The sequence below is a fragment of the Magnolia sinica genome, chromosome 7, assembly GCF_029962835.1.
Source record: "Magnolia sinica isolate HGM2019 chromosome 7, MsV1, whole genome shotgun sequence".
In the NCBI taxonomy this organism is placed as follows: domain Eukaryota; kingdom Viridiplantae; phylum Streptophyta; class Magnoliopsida; order Magnoliales; family Magnoliaceae; genus Magnolia; species Magnolia sinica.
The window spans coordinates 11009879-11026999 of NC_080579.1; the positions used below are offsets into that span (position 1 = coordinate 11009879).

At 40.0% G+C, this 17121-nt stretch overlaps 1 long non-coding RNA gene across 2 annotated transcripts; it reads right to left on the minus strand.

The window, feature by feature from the left end:
• Positions 1–743: 743 nt before the first annotated feature.
• LOC131251047 (uncharacterized) lies at positions 744–2172 on the minus strand. Of its 2 annotated transcripts, XR_009173571.1 has the most exons (4): positions 2014–2172; positions 1514–1692; positions 1296–1349; positions 744–1085 (listed from the first exon to the last, which is right to left on the minus strand). It is a non-coding gene; the product is annotated as an uncharacterized LOC131251047 (long non-coding RNA). The 2 variants fall into 2 exon arrangements; XR_009173572.1 differs by lacking the exon at positions 744–1085 and having other exon boundaries at positions 1255–1349; positions 2014–2162.
• Positions 2173–17121: the final 14949 nt, after the last annotated feature.

Consider the following 17121-nt stretch of genomic DNA (forward strand, 5'->3'; position numbering starts at 1 on the left):
TGCATGATTTCAACTTTGAAAGCAATCTCAATTGCCTGCAAAAATGCAATTTGTGTTCTAATTTGCATCCAAAACCACAATATCTATGGAAAACCATAATCTAGAGTCCAAAATCAACAATCTGGAATATAAAAAAATAAAATTAAATTAAAAACAATGAAAAACCCAAGAATTGCATGATTTCAACTTCAGAATAAAAGACTCAATTACATAAAAAAGAAAAGAAAAGAAAAAGAAAAAGAAAAAAAAAACACGATTTATACTCTGATTTGTGTTTTTTTTTTTTTTTTTAAAGTGCATGAATAAGACATCAGGAGCTCAAAAATACCAATCTGAACTCAAGAACTGTGGGAAAACCCTGAAATTGCATTCATTTGACTCCAGAAAAAAGTATAAGTTACATGAAAACCAAAATATCTGCTCTAATATGCCATATACCAACCTGAACTCAGAAAATGAAAAACAAAAGCCAAAAATCGAATGCATTCGATTTTACAAAAACAGTCTCAATTACACACCCATAATTATATGTCCTTTCATAGCGTCGACAGATTTGGTTTTAACTTTCCACCACATTATTCACTAAAAGACTAACTAGTCACTAAAGGGCACCATGAGACACAACCAGGAGTCAACAGAAGACACAACCAAGAGATGAAATAATCCTTTTATTTTGAAAATTCACAACACCCGTATCCAGGTTTAACTCAAAATACCTTATCACATCCAACTGGCCCAGTGGTACAACCCTTTCTTCGATTTTGATATAATGCAAGGCCCTGCATCGCAGCTACTATGTAGGCCTCAATCCCACCATCAGTTCCGACCAACTTGGTTTTGCCATTCATTTTGTTTCATACACTGAACGACTCGATTTCCAGGCCCCCCAATATATAAGGTGGGCCACATGGCATCATAGACATGTGCCCAGCTGGGCCATACATGCATTTGTAGAAATAATTAAGCCCTCTACATGTTCTTAAATCAGGTGTTAGATCATCATACATACCTTGGTCTCATCCTTTTGCGGTGTGATGGTGCGGAATGTGCTTTCATCGGATAGTGTGGAATGTGCTTTTCAGCTTCTTCATTTAAAAACCCAATAAAAAACCACTCAGGAAAAACTCAGATGCAAAAGATAAAAAAAAACACTGAAATTCCACCCTAATCTGACCACCATTTCAGCACCAATTCAAAGATTCAAAATTCCCACCTTTTTTTTTTATATTCAAAATCCTCTTGAGAACAAAATCCTCTTGAGAACAAAACCCACATGCACAAACATGAAATCTCACCCCATTAAATCACAAAAGTCCCATCTTTATCATACAAGCATCCTCAAAATTCTCCTTAAAACAAAACCCAAAATGTCAAATTCAATCCTCCAAGCAAACAAAACTCAAGATGCCAAATTCATTTCTTCCAAGCAAACAAACTTGAGAAGTCATGTCCTTGAAGCTATTAAAGCTACAATCAGCCCAAGAATGTGAGGAGAAAATAGTTTCAAAATTACTTGATTTTATCTTTCTCATCTAGAGCCCAATTGGATGTCCTTTGAACTAGTTCAGTAAAGGGTCGATGCTTAGGACTGAAACAGTACGTCCGATTTTCCAAGTAAATTGACAGTTTCCTCTCATAATTTGAACTTACTAATTCCATTAGCACGTAAAAACTTAGACGCCATACTGGTTCCTGCAAACAAAAGATATACAAAATAGTACAAAAGAAAGGAATGTTCTTGTTCGTTGAGAAACAATATTAACATCTAATCATAACTAAACTGGAAAAGGTACCGACAAAGAGAGAACTTCAGTTACTCGGTAAATAGGCATATAGGATTCATTAGTTAAAAGATAAAGGAGAAGCACCATATGCTATTGAACTAGATGTTAACAATCACCATAAGAGCTGCCAGCGAATACTTATGCATAACAAATAAAAAATAAAATAGTCCTAGAGTGAAGGGTTATCTTCCTAAACCCAGTAGCATGTTTCCTGTCATACTGTACTTACACAAGTGCAAAATAGCCTAATACAGGTCTTAACCTCCAGTTATCATGAATGAGGTTGCCAAAGAGGTCCAAAGCTTGCCTGCAAATAGAGAAAGCCATCGACCTAACCAAATAGAGTTACTAGAATATTACAATTCAATTTCACATTGCATCCAAACACACTCTGAAACAGCCTCACGCTAGCACGAGTCACAGCCAAACAAAACAAGAGTATATGCCGTCTGGTTGAGCACATGCTCGATCAAGAGAGAAAATTGCAGGCCTCCCCAAAACAGGCCTGTAACTACTCCAAATCTCCTAAAACATTGTAGCTTCCAAGCACTTTGTTCGCAGGTTCTCTAAGTTCTAAAATAGAGCTAATGATGATGCATCCCCATTAAATCTGTTATCAAATGCTGTTGGTAATGCTCTTGGCATTTGCTGAATAGCTACTGCATTGCTCTGAATCCGCTTCAACTGTTTGATACATTCTTAGTTTAAAAACAAAGGTAATGACCATCATTTTTGTTCTTATAAAATGTATGGAAATTTAGCTCATGGAAGAAGTCAACGGGAAAATCCATACAAAGCCTTGCAATGCCCTTTAACAACCAGCACCATGGATTGGGTAGAGTTACCAATTTATTTTTAAGGAGTTCTCTATTAGTGCACATACATATCAGAGCTACTTGTTAAATGGAACCTTGTGTCCTGTGAACAGAGTCTCTATGTCTAGCCAAGGACTTCTTCCATAGAATTGGCTGTCAAAGCTCTCGCAATAATCTCACAAGAACAAAGAAATTAAGGAAAGAATACACTCCCAAGCATTTCGAGCTAATCTGAATAAGCATATATAATTCATTAAGGAAAGAATACACTCCCAAAGGACATAAATCATCTACAATACTTCTTTTACAAAATATGTAAGGAAATAAATTATATGCAATAAAAGCTTACCTACCAATCAAATCCCACCAGATTAGTATCACATGAGCAGCACCCAATCCTATACGGTATGTAAAACAACAGGCCAGACCCATTATCATCACACTATCATTATAACACTACTGAAAACATCTTCAATTTGCACCTGATGAACAGATCGAGTATCACACCTGGCCACTGATACATGTGCACAAAGGTGGGATGCCTTATGCATGTTTGTGGGCTTGGCAAACATTTGAACATCAATATCTTACTAGTAATTCAAATCAAACCTTTAAAACTGTGGATCGTGTACATGGCAGTTTGCAAGAACAACAGTTCGCTTCATGGGTGCATGATTGGCTCTCTTGGTGGGATGCAACTACACCAACAACCACCACGCACCCAAAAAATACAAGCTGCATGGGTGCATAAATGACGTGAATGCCATGCATGCCCTGATCGTTCGCTTCGGCTTTCAGCAGCCGAACATTATGATCTTGACCGAGGAAGCCGGATCCGATGAAGCTCCCCACGTCTGATAATATTAAAAATGAGCTTAATCAGTTGGTCGATAAGTTGGTCGATGCAGCTAAGCCGGGAGACACCTTGTTATTTTACTTCAGTGGGGGTGGGGCGCTGGTTAATCGCCCGGATAATCCCCGGGTTGCGAATGAGATCAAAAAGGGCATTTCAGCAATCATTCCTTGCGATCTTTGTCCCATTACAGGTTAGGATGAATGAGATTTGAGAAATGTTCTGAGACTGGATTCATAGTCTGCGTTCCACCGTCCATTCCCAAAGGACAAGATGGTGAGATATTGCCTTACGAGAGACACTCCACTGCTTCGATATCCATTTGGGAATATAGGGTGGCGAACGACTATACATAGAATGATGGTGTATAAATAATTTCTCTAGTTTCATATTTAAGAGTTCTGATTCATTGACACAATAGGCCCACAGTACATGTGATTGCGCAAAATCTCAGGCGTGGGATCCACCCAGGTGGGTGGGACACTGACTGTAGGTCTCATGGAGATTTATGTACATTAAATCCACGCAGTCCAACCATTTTAAAAGCTCACTTTAGTGCATGATCCAAAAACCGAAGTTGACAGACCATACCATACAGGAAAGTCTTGATTGAATCCACACCATTAAAAACTTCATGGATTCCACCGGAGTGTTTATTTTCCATCCAACATATTGATAAGGTCACAAAGACCTAGATGAAAAGACCACACAAATATCATCTCGATCCAAAGCTTTTTTAGCAAAAAAAAGTAATTACACTGTTTTGCATCTGAGATTTGGATCTGCTTTATTTTTTGGATCATGCCTTAAAATGAGCTTTCAATACAGATCCACGGGGTGGATATAGTCATATACATCGTGGTGGTCGCCACAGTCAGGGTTCTCGCCAACCTCGGTGAATCTCGGGATCCACCGAAGTCACGACCCAAAATCTCCCTAATTTTAAGAGCACGGCCGTTGAGTCGTTCTAATTCTCCATTGAATCTGGACTGTTGCTAAATTTCGGTTCTTTGGTCACGGATCAGTACAAAACAACGATGGGCCACACCACCTCTAATTCAGCGTGGTGAGCCCCGCCTGATGAACGGGTTGGATGCAATATACACACCATGGTGATCAGCTCCATGCAAACCTATGGTTGGTGACCCATCTCAGTTGTGGATAGGGCTGATTTTTGACCTCGCGTTCTAACTTAGATGTCAGACTGACAACACGTACAATACAACAGGTGCTGTAGAGGATTCGATCCGTGCATACGTAACACCACTCGTGTTTGAAATACTTTTTTTTTTTTTGTAAAAATACTGCGACTAACATGAACCGAATCCCCTTCCAGCCGGTTGCATCCTGCCTATAATCAAGCGGTTGCCGGACAAGGCAATCTTCACTTTCATATGCGACTCGTCATATAGCGGCGGCCTCTTCGACGACAAAGTTCATACTGAATCCAATGTCCTTCATCACGGGTCCATCTTCGGCCCGAAAACCATTCCTTCTTATGTCGTTCAGCCCAATGCTTGTCCGGCCTTGCCACCAGGCATCTCACTCGAAAATAAGATCCTGTTCAGCAGCTCGAAGGCGAACGAGGAATCGGTGGAAGTGTATCTAAACCGCGATGAGTCAAAGGCAATCGGCGCATTCAGCAATGCGATCCAGACATTGTTGAACTCGCCCCAACCAGTGGATCCGTTCGGAGCAGGGAATCATCTCAATGCGCTGCACGACATTTGGGAGCTAGCTGCATATACTAAGATATTGTTGCGCATTCTAGGGTTCGATCAACACCCATACATCAACTCCAGTGACAATACTGCGGCTGCACTTTTCCTGGGCAATGTGGCCTAGTGGGTGATCTGCACGTTGTCTATCTATTGTATGGAATAAAGATAATTGTGTGTGAAGGTTTGCATATTAGTTTTCTACCTAGGTTCTCCAAGCGTGTAGCGGGTACTACTCTGCACGTTATCTAACTGTTGTGTGGAATAAAGAGAACCGTGTTTGAAGGTTTGTATAATGTTGTATATCCAGTTTCCTCAAGCGTGTAGCGGATAGCCTGCACGTGTATAACTATTGTATGGAATAAAGAGACTGGTGTTTGATGGTTTGCATACAAGTGTCTTCTACCTAGTTTCACTAAGGATTCATTTGTTTGATTGCTTGTGTTTGGAGGGCATTGGATTCCATATGGTCCTCAATTGTGCTTGGCATTCTATAATTGGAATTCACTGCAATCCAAAGTTTTTGTTTAATTAATACTTTACGTTATGAAAGCATTAGAGTATATTAGTCTGAATTTGATTAACTAAATCATCTACGATGTTTCAAAATGACATATATGTGTAACAATATAGATAGTTATTGTAATAATTAAGCTCATTAAAATATACACTTGGGATTTAAAATTGAGGTAATTTCCAGCCGCAAGTGGGCTATGAAAGTGAGCTTACAAACATGAAATTGTCTAATTTTTGATAGACTAAATAGGTTTTGGGTTAAAGACAATCCATCTAGGGGCCATTGTAACGCCCTTGATTTTTGGAATACATAAAAATGGATTGATTAGGAATATAAATTTAAACTTTAAATTAATAATAATAACCAAACACTTAGCATGTTTGTAAATGTATTTTCGATGGAGGGTAAGATAAGAAGACTAATTCCTATCATTGCAATATTTAACTTTTTATGCAAATTTACATAACCTTGGAGGAATCTTCTAAATACAGGACTTCTCTCTATAAAAGGAGGGGGGATCGTAGAGAATTCTCCAAAAAAAAAACCCTAGAGAAAAAGAGTAAAAGAGAGAGAGAGAGAGAGAGAGAGAGAGAGAGAGAGAGAGAGAGAGAGAGAGAGAGAGAGAGAGAGAGAGAGAAGTGAGGCCTGTGGAGAAAGAGCTTCCACCGGTAAGTTTCTAACCTTTTCTGACTTAGCCACCAGAGGCTCCCTTGTTGCAGACAGGGTCTCCTTTGTCTTCTTCGTGTGCAGGTACTCGAAGGTCCAAGAAGGGTTAACCAGATTTTTACATCAGCAGCTTCCATAAGGATGGAGGATGGGCTATGCTTGAATTAACTGGCCAAAGAAACAACTTGAACAATATTTGGACGGGTAATAATGAGATATATGAGACGTCCAACTAGTTGTTGATACTATCCAATGACCTCAACAGGGTTTTTCATTTTCTCAATAAGATGAATATTACAGTTAGTTGAAGTATCAATATGCTTTATAGCTAACTTTTCTTTCTCTTTGTGGAAGTCTATGGCTTATTTCCTCTATGATAAGGAATTTCTCTTTTTTGAAGATACTACTTCTATAACAAAAAAGTAATCCAAGTTTTTAAGGAATTTTATGTTAAATCATATTTTAAAATTATGCTTTAGTTGTAAGATGGATAGATCATCATTTCCAGTATTATAATATCATCAATATATAATATAATAATCACCATTTTTTATAAACATCGTGTGGTCGACTCCACTTTCTTCATACCCCAAAGAAATTAAGGCATACCCTAGTTTTTCAAACCAAGCCATTCACAACTATTTAAATATATAAATTGCATTCTTTAACTTACATACTAAATTATGCTTTCCTCTCAAAGATGTCCAAGAGGCAATTTCATGTATACTTCCCCATGAAAGATCTCCATGTATAAAGACATTTTTCATATGTAATTAATACGAAGGTCCGTTTTGATTAGCAATAGAAAATAATATATAACATGCGTAGAGAGCTCATCTTAGTTATTAGTGTTAATATTTCTTAATATTCAATACCATCACTATTGTATTTGATTTAATAAACCCATTCACAACTAATTATTTTTTTCCTTTAGGAAAGTGTACCTAATTATTATTTTTTACAAAGGTTGCAAATTCCTCATTCATAGTGTTCCTCTGTATAACTTGTGATCAAGCCTTTTCAAAACTACCAAGTTCTTCATGGGTGAAGATAGAGTTTAAGAATATTATAATATGTGGTTAAAAATGTTTAATTTTTTTAAATATTTGTTTAAACTACTCATCCATTCATTCAATCCACTCATTCATCAACACAACAATCATGAAAGCACAATATCAACAAAATAGTTAACAACCGTATATTTGATGTTTTCAAAACAAACTCAATCAAAATGTTACATGGCATTAGGTTCCACAAATAACACAGTCACAATATTAGGTTTGGGTATGACTTTGGCTTCGCTGATGAATAGCTACAACTTGCTCGGTTGTCCAAAATCGTCTGTAGAGAACAGGAACTCGCCATTAGCAAAAATTTATAGTGGGGTCCATCATATTAACAGTCTGGATCACTACATTGGCATATCCATCGCTCCCAATTTAATTTACTTTTAACAGCTCTAGAAGTTTATTTCTCTACACTTAAACGTCAAAGAAAGTAAATTTATCATATGAAGTCTAAAATAGACTTATTTGACACATGTACAAACACATGGATATTCAAACAAAAACATATGAGAGCAAAAGAAAGGAAACAAACCTTCATTGCTCCAAACCTTCTTACTGACTCGATTACATTCCGCTCAGCTGCTCGTCGAGCTCTTGGATGACCATTTGCCACTTGATCGTGTTCCCGGACGACCACCGGCCACTTGATTTACCTTTTAAATGACTATCAGGTGCTTAATCAATCTCATGGATGACCATCAGCCTCTTAATTGACCTTTTAGATTACTATTGGCTGCTTGCTCGAGCTCTTGGATGACCATTGACCGCTTGCTTAACCTTCTGGATAGCTATTAGCCACTTGGTCGATTGCTTGGTTTGTTTTTGAATTCATCCCAAATACTATTTGTCTTATCATCCTATCAGTTATGATTCTATAAAAGCCCTCCAAGCATCCTTGGAGATCTTTAGCCCACAATATCTTTCCATTACTAACAATTGAATTTCATAAGAACGAACAAGAATACGGTACAACATTGCCCCCCACGTCGCTTTGCCTCTAGTAAAAGATAAATTTGATGTTAATTCGTTGTTTGGTGCAATAATTGTGATTGCTCAGTCATGTAAAAATATCAATTTCAACCATCTTGGTTGATGTCACGCCCTAGACTCGGTAACCGGACTCACAAGGAATCCGATGGTCAGTTCTGGCCGCAACAGCCTCCGTAGTACCCCATTCTCAGCTCTTGAGGTAAGTTCCAATCCTGGGATCCTACAAGGAGGATTTTCATAATAGTATAATCATTTTCCAATATAAGCATACTCAAGATCATAGCAAGTATATCTGAGAATAACAAAGGCAGACATCGCAAAATCCACTATGAATTTGAACTTTTACAAGTTTACATCAGGTTCAAAAGAACATACATCAGATAATAGGAAAAGAGAGAAAAGTCAGCAACACTGGGTCTTCAAGCTCAGTTCTAATCCATGCTCCGCCGCTCTATGACACCCTTGCTAGGATCACCTGCACACATCAATCATGCATATGTTTATAGAAGCTTAGGGAGTGGTGAAAGTATGTGTCAATAGTGCACAGAAGAATAGAAGGATGTACAAGGAAAAAAAACATGCTTAATGAGAATATCACCAGCCTTACCAAGGCTTATTATGAATACGATGCAATGAGTATTGGGCGCCATACCAAGGTAATGCATGAAGGGGCTTACACAGCCAATGATAATGCGATGCAAGTAATGCCAGTGCTTATATCAAATACATTTTCATTCATAAGGAAATCACCAGTGTCTATTATACTACTGAATGAATGCCGCTCTACAGACTCGCACAGTCAAACAAGCGTAAGAGACCTCACTACCTGCCTGTGGACAACCAATCACCAACGAGGCTTGATGGTAGCGGACCCATTTCATGAGCTGGTCAGACTCAGCCTAATAATGCCCTCCCTCACAGGCGGATAAGGCCACATCCCTATCCAACCGACTACACGACAGTGGGAGTCGCGGCCTATAGGTGTAAGGCCCTTGTGCGCTCATATTTCCACCTGGTCACGACGTTGGAGTAGATCCTTGGTACCATGGAAGTTTAGAAATTTCACCCATGGGCATCCTATGCACCTAGTATGCTTAAACATCATTTCCGGTGTCCACACGTACAACCATCTACGAATATCCCTATGGAGGTAAGGCCCTGAGGAAGTAAGGGCGAATGTCGATCATACTATGGAATGTCAGATGTATGAATCACATAAACAGCCATGATCAAACATCCAACGTGCTTACAGGAGAAAACTCCATCCCTCATAATATCCTGCCCAATGGCATAATCATGACCAATCACATCTCAGCCAAGCATGCATATGATGCGTATGAGAGTGGGTCATGAAGACAAACAAAAATCCAATGAGATGAAGATATTCTCCCCTCCTAACTAGTAAGGTTTAGGTACTTAGACAATTTTCTAAAAGAAACACAACCTCTAGTGGGGCGCAATAGCCTGGGGTAGCCCACGAGACTAGATAAATAATGGCATGGGCCTAAATAATAAGAATGGGCCTAGCAATAGTCTATGCTGGATCTTTAACCACCCATAGAAGCAAGAATGAGCCTAACAAGGGCCTAGAGGGGCATATCAGGGTGGGCATTTAACAACCATTGTTCCCTGAAGGTGGCCTAATAATAATCTACCAAGGATTAAGGGCCGTGGCCCAAGCATCACCATAAGAAAGAGATGGGCAGCTATATACATATAGATACATCACATGTTGGGCCTCGATAAGGTGGCCCAAGGCTACACATAATTCATAAGCCCAATAAGGGCAATATACAGCCAAATCCACATGCAATAATATGGGCCCATAAGGAAGGTTAGGGACCAAACATAAAGGCCACCAAGTCCATACATTGTGGTGGACATAGTGGGCAGCTCATTACTCCAACACATGGGCGAGAATCGTATTTAAGATAAGTAAGTTGTGCCTTACAACCTAGCCCAAGATTTTAGTTATTTTGGTGGGCAACCAAGGGCCCACCCACTCATACATTCTAGCCCACTAGCCCAACAGAATACCATGGAGACTATAGCCTAAGAATCCACTGGGCCTATCTAAAGGGTTCCAGCCCATTTGGGCTTATAAGGAGTCCAAAAATCTGGTTACATATAAATACCCATATAGCCCAAACAAGGTGAGCCTCAATGATGCATTAATTAAACCCAAAATTTAAAGTGTAAAGGCATAAATTATCCTACAAAATCCTCACAATATGGTGGGTTATACAACACATCTGGGTGGGCCCACAAGGTAGGCTAGAGGGCCAGCCAAGGCTGGACGCCCCAGCCTGGGCGTCCCTGCCTGATGAGACAAACCATGCCCAAGAAGAGACAAAGTAAACAATAGAATTAAACTAATTACTAACCAATCAACAATGTATGAAGGTTAGGAAGGGTACCGTCATCCGACCATGCCCAATAAGAGACAAAGTAAATAATAGAATTAAACTAATTACTAACCAATCAACAATGTATGAGGTTAGGAAGGGTACCGTCATCCGACCATGCCCAGGAGACGATGGTGAACAATAGGGCTTCCTGACGTCATAAACATAAAAAGGAAAGGAACATGCTTAAAGCCATTGCAGACCCATTGTAATTTTAGTCACAACAAACCATTAAAAACTAAAAACATTCCCTTAATTAAACCAAAATCAACATCAGTTCAGTCTAAATAAAAGGCATATCAAAAAGTCTCCCATCACGCTACAAGCTTCACCTCTTAGCCTTAGCTAAGAGGTTTAGCCCAACATGATTGGATTACATCTCAAAAAAATAATAAAATAAATAAATAAACAAATAAAAACTCTAAAAAAAATACTCTCTCACTCGGACATCCACCTTCTCAGCCGTGGAATTGAATACCCCACTCTCTCCCTATTCTCATTCTTTTATAGGTAGGGAAGTCGGTCTGCAGCGTGAGGCGGTGTGGAACAGTTGCTGTGAAATCTTTATGCAGCCAAGAGGTGTGGTTTTCGAAAACTTGCTCTGGCTGGCATCCTTGCACACCAGAATAGCAGTTACTACTGATTCGTTCACCCACCCTGCAACATGTAGATACTCCACCGACACTGATGTGTATCTACATCCCTGACACATAAAACGGACCGTTCAGATGCTCACATGTGGCCCATCAAGAAAGAATGGATCTCTGATTCAATCCAAGAAAATGATATAGTGGATCATGGCAGATTTTCGGGCACATGGTTTCTCCTCGTTCTGATGCTTAGGGACGGCTTGGATGGGTCACCGAAAGCTTGTGGGCCACTGAAATCTGATGCTCAAATGGTGGTAAGAACCGTAGCTTACGCACCCATCCAAAAATCCCGAAACTTTCGGCATAAAGAAGTTTCCTCCCCGCTTTTCCTTCTCCTTCCGCATCATGAGGTCGGTCGGACATGTCATAGCCCCTTAACGGATGGATCTGATCAGCATGTAGTGGTGGTGGCCCCACTACCGTCTGGAATCTGTTTCTTAATTTGAAGGGCAACAGCAGAGGATGTAGACGACGATTCTTGGCTTGATTTGAAGTGCTCTGATCTAGGGTGTGACCGTAACAAGCTTGTGGACATGATGAACAGTTCCGATCATCATGAATGATGATGGAAGTGGGCCTGATCATGTCCTAATGGACGACCATGCGTTCAAAAATGCCAGCGGCGGGAAAACAAGGGGCCCTATCTCTGTTTTTGGAAAGCACGGTCAAACTCGATTTGACCGTGCGTATATTCCTGGTGCATTGCTGATTGCACATGATGTTGTGCACATTCATCACGGGTGGGGGCCTACAGAGATATTAATGAGAAATCCGCTCCGCCCATCAGTTTTTTCACCTCATATAATTGGTTGAGACCAAACTTGAAGCATATCCAGATCTCAGGTAGGCATCAGATCAATAATTCATGGGCTGATCTGACCGTTGGACCACTTCCATAGGGATTCAACTTCTGAAATTTGACATGTACGGTTTATTTGGGGTCCTCAGGCCAGATATAAAGTCTCTAGCTGAATGGATGGTGGAAACCCTATGATCTTGCATTCTGGATGTCTTTCAGGCCACTTGAGCTTCAGTTTCTCGATTTTCTCGAATCTCTAGCGTGTAAATTTATCGATCTTGGTACCCTAGAGTCTGTCCTTTGCCTTGGTGATTCTGAAGCATCAATTCCATGCATTTAGCATCTTTTTCAGTCCGCGCTTATAAATCCGCCTTGCAACATAAACATGATTAAAACAGGCCGTTAAATAGTATCATGTTCGTAAAACCAGGCAATAACTGAAGTTTGGTATGCAATATTTGACCCTCAACAATGGACAGTGTGGATTTCTTCGGAACACCACCGTGGGCCCCACATATAAGGTGCATGTGCACAGAACATACATACGCACCCGCAATACACAATAACCGTGAGCACGGTCAAACTAATGTTGACTAGTGTTTTCCTCTAGAAGAGAGAGTCCTCTCTCTAACAAGCTTCCCACCGTCGTGAGATTCAAACAGGGTACCACTGACATCACCCATGGGCCACCAAGATCAACCCAGATGATAGATCTGAACCGTCCATTAGGCTTAGACGGACCGTCCGATCGAGGTCTAGAAGAAAACTTGCTAAGAGGGAGCAAAAATCGACCTCCATCCGTTCGGACGCTGAGTAAACTGCGCCAAGGAGGATCCCATGGGCCACCTCAAACTCGATTCTCACCACATCATACTTGACCGGAATGTCGAGAGGAATCCAATGGAAGGAGTGGATTTCCTAGACGTTTCCCATCGTGGGCTGCACCGAATAATGCAGATCCGCGGATTCCGCAGTAGATGCGATCGGCGGAAGAAATGGATGCAACTTGAGATTTCGGCTCTCTGGGCGGTCAAGATTAGGATCGTGGCCCTGATCTGAGCCATCCAAACCCTAAGAACGTGAGATCCGACCACTTCCATGCTGGCAGAAGTGATCGGAAGGGGAGTGGTGGTCTGCACGCAGTTCCGATCGACTCTGCGCAGAAAAACGGGGACACAGCGCGACATATCTTTCATCCTATGTAACACATAGCGTGTGGTTTACGCACTTCATCTCTCCTTTGCAAGAAGAGTCTGGAAAGCCTTCCCACTACTATATAAGGAAAGGGCCTTTCATGGTAGTGTTAGCAAGTAAAAAAGAAAATAGACGTGAGAGAGAAAGAGGGTTTTGGTTTTGGGAGATGGGTGTGTGCAAGAGATTAGCGTGGACGGGATTGGGTTTTGGGGGTGACAGACGACACTTTCACCACTTATTTTTAGGACTCGTGGCGCCCATCGTGATGTATGTTATTTATTCACTCCGTCCATTCATTTTAACGGCTCATTTTAAGGGTTGATCCAAAAAAGGAATCAAATCAAAGTTGTAAGCGGACCACCCAACATTTTAACAATAGAAATTTTTTTTTTTTTTAATTTCTTATGGTGTGGTCTACTTAGACATTCAATCTACTTACTTTTTAGGCTCATCCACTGAAATTATATGTCAGAATTGATGGGCAGCTTAGATAAAATGCATATATTCCAATGAGCCCTATGGAGCCCCTTAAGCACCATCAATCCCTAATAAGGTCCTAGTGGGGATGTAGGTTTTAGCTACATATCAAGTAGGTTTTAGCTATGGATTAAATTTGTAGCATATTAGCTATGGTTTATATCCATAGCTAAAAACTTTCAAAGTCCGTAGCCTTTGCTTGATATTTTGGTAGTAAATCCAAGAATGAATTATTGGATAGCTATTAAGAAAGTATTATGCTACCTGCAAAAGATAAAGGACTTCGCACTCACGTACAAGAGCTCTGACCGTTTGAAGCTGGTTGGATATACAAATGCAGATTTTGCAAGTTGTCTCGACAGCAAGAAGTTCACATTGAGCTATGTATTCATGACAGGTGGTGGAGTCGTATCATGGATGAGCATAAAATAGTCAATTACGACATCTTCTACCATGAAAGCAGAGTATGTAGCTTGTCATGAAGCCATGAGTAATGTGATCTGGCTTTAGAGTTTTTTCTCTAGTTTGCGGGTTGTACAAATGATCCCGAAAACATTGAAAATCTATTGTGATAGTTCAGCTACAGTTAATTTCTCCAACAACATCAATCGTTCATTGATGTCAAATTATATTGACATTAAGTATCTTGTTGTGAAGGAACGAGTTCAGAATCGTCAGGTGTCTGTAGAACTCATCGACATGAGGCAAATGATAGCGGATCCTCTCACTAAAGGTCTTTTTATTATACTATTTAAGGAACATATGACATCTATGGGAGTTGTAGATCCCAAGGATGTATTTGAGTAGTGGGAGTTTCAGTTTTGATCTAATTATGTACAGACATTTCGGAGATATCCTTTATATGCATTGATGATTCTGTTATTCAATCTCTATCTTGCTTCTCTTTCAGCGTGCATTTTCAGTTTTGAGTAAGCAAGACTTTGGTTTGTCTTGGTGACACATTCAGATGACCACTTGAAGATAAGCACGTGTGATCATTCATACCACACCACATATCATTAATCCATGTTGTTAAGGCTATTAGTATTTGTGACTGTGATTCTTCACACTTCGAAATGTATAAATGTTGTGTTGATTACCACGATTCAATATCCATAGTCTTGATGGACCGGATCTAACAAGCGTTGCTCATAATTATCCGATGGTATTGTTTTAGAATTCAATGGGGCGCCCATTAGTAATTTTAAAAAACAAATGCGTTTTCAAAAATTGTTTTCACAAATAAAATAAAATGTTTTGTTTTCTTTCAGAGATCAGTGTAGCGCAAGTGGGAGAATGTAAGACTCCATCAGGTGGGCCACACATGATCATCGGTTCAGATCTGGCCATTGGATTATTCAGATTGAGTGATTTGATGGGCCCCACTTTAGTTGTGACCATTGTAAATAGGTTTGGGGTGGGACACTTGAATCACGGTCCCTGTATAGGGTTATTAAGTTGGATATGAAAACCTACGGTGTGGGGAGAAGTGTGATGGGTAAACTTCTAGCCCTCTTTCCTATAAATAAATATCTTGGTCCCCTCCCCAACACAATAAAGAAAATTTCAGTCCCATTGAAAGATTCTCCTAAAAGTATGAGGTGTGGAAGATCAGAATTCCTATCAACGACATCGGGGAATAAGGAATGTTTTCCCAATCATGTATACCTTGAGATTACAATGTTAAATCTTCATCATTGATGCATAAGCGATCCGTGGAATGGCACGAGTAATGCCAAATGACAAGAGTAATGCCAATTACAATTGTTGGAAGTGCACTCGCATCACACATTGAGATATACATACATGTGACAAATCAGAGCCATTCATCATGAAATCCCGACCGTGTAGATTCTAGTTCTAAACAACCAGGCCCATATGCACACGTCAGGTGGGCTGCAGCTGCACAAAGCGATTGATCCGTTGAGAGAAATTTGGTAAGTGTTTAGATTCTGTCTGAATGGCCTACTTGATTACCTTAACAGCCACTCGGATCTTAGACACGTGTGAATCGATCCACTTGTGAGAAAAGTGCACCCAACTTGTGCTATTAGCGTTTCTCCACATGGTTTTGACTGAGTCGGCACGTGTGGGTCCCTACGTACATGTTCACACCCCAAGTGCAGGGTTGTGATGTAGTAATAAACTCGGTAAGACCGAGGTCGAATCCATAGGGACTGAAACCTGTACGTTATTTGAAAATAACCAGATCTAGAACTAGGCTATGATGAAATCTAAACCAATTGTGATTTGAGGAATAATGGTGAAATATTAATCTAAACTTAAAGAATTCAGAGAAAGGGAACTAGGGATTCAGAGGATCCACTTGTAGAGATCAGGGAGATCTCATGCCTGCTTCATGGATATTATACTGAACTTACTTGATATAGTTTTCAAGAGATGAAAGGTATAAGAATTAGGTATGATTCCATCACAAATCCATGCCTAAGAGATAAGGTAAACAACAGAACTTAGACCAATCCATAACCAATTAAAAGATGTATGAGTGTTAGGAAGGATTCCATCATTCAACCATGTCTATGAGACGATGGCGAACAACAGGGTTTCCGAACATCAAAATAAAAGGAAAGGAATTATTCAAGCCATCACAGATCTACTGTAATTTAAATCACAACAAACCATTAATGACTAAAAGAATTTCTTAAATCAAAACAAAGTCAATCAGTTTAGTTCAAATCAAACCTGTAAAAGCTCCCATCACGCCACAAGCTTCACCTTTTAGCCCTAGCTAAGAGATTCAGCCTAATATAATCATAGGAAAAAGAAGAAAAATAAAGAAAAAATACATAAAAATTCCAAACACTTTTCTCTCCGCCTCTCTTTCTCTATCTGACGTCCCCTATTCAAGCATACCCCCTTCTCCACGTTTGGAACTCTTTTTGTAGCTTTTGGAGTGGTGGAAATCGGATTTGGGAAGTTATCGCACGCGCAGCGAAAGCCTTTTCGCAGCCAAATTCGGGGCTTCATAACTCTCACATTCCTTGCATTATTTCTGTAAAATCAACATCTCTTGGAAGTATTTTGGCTGGCCTACACGATGGACGGTTCAGATCTGCCATATGATCAAAGATGGTGGGCCACAACTGCTTGGAAGATCAGATTTCGCGGACGTGCGTAGCCTTTCGCAATGTGATATTGTTTTATGCTCAATGTGCTAAAATATTG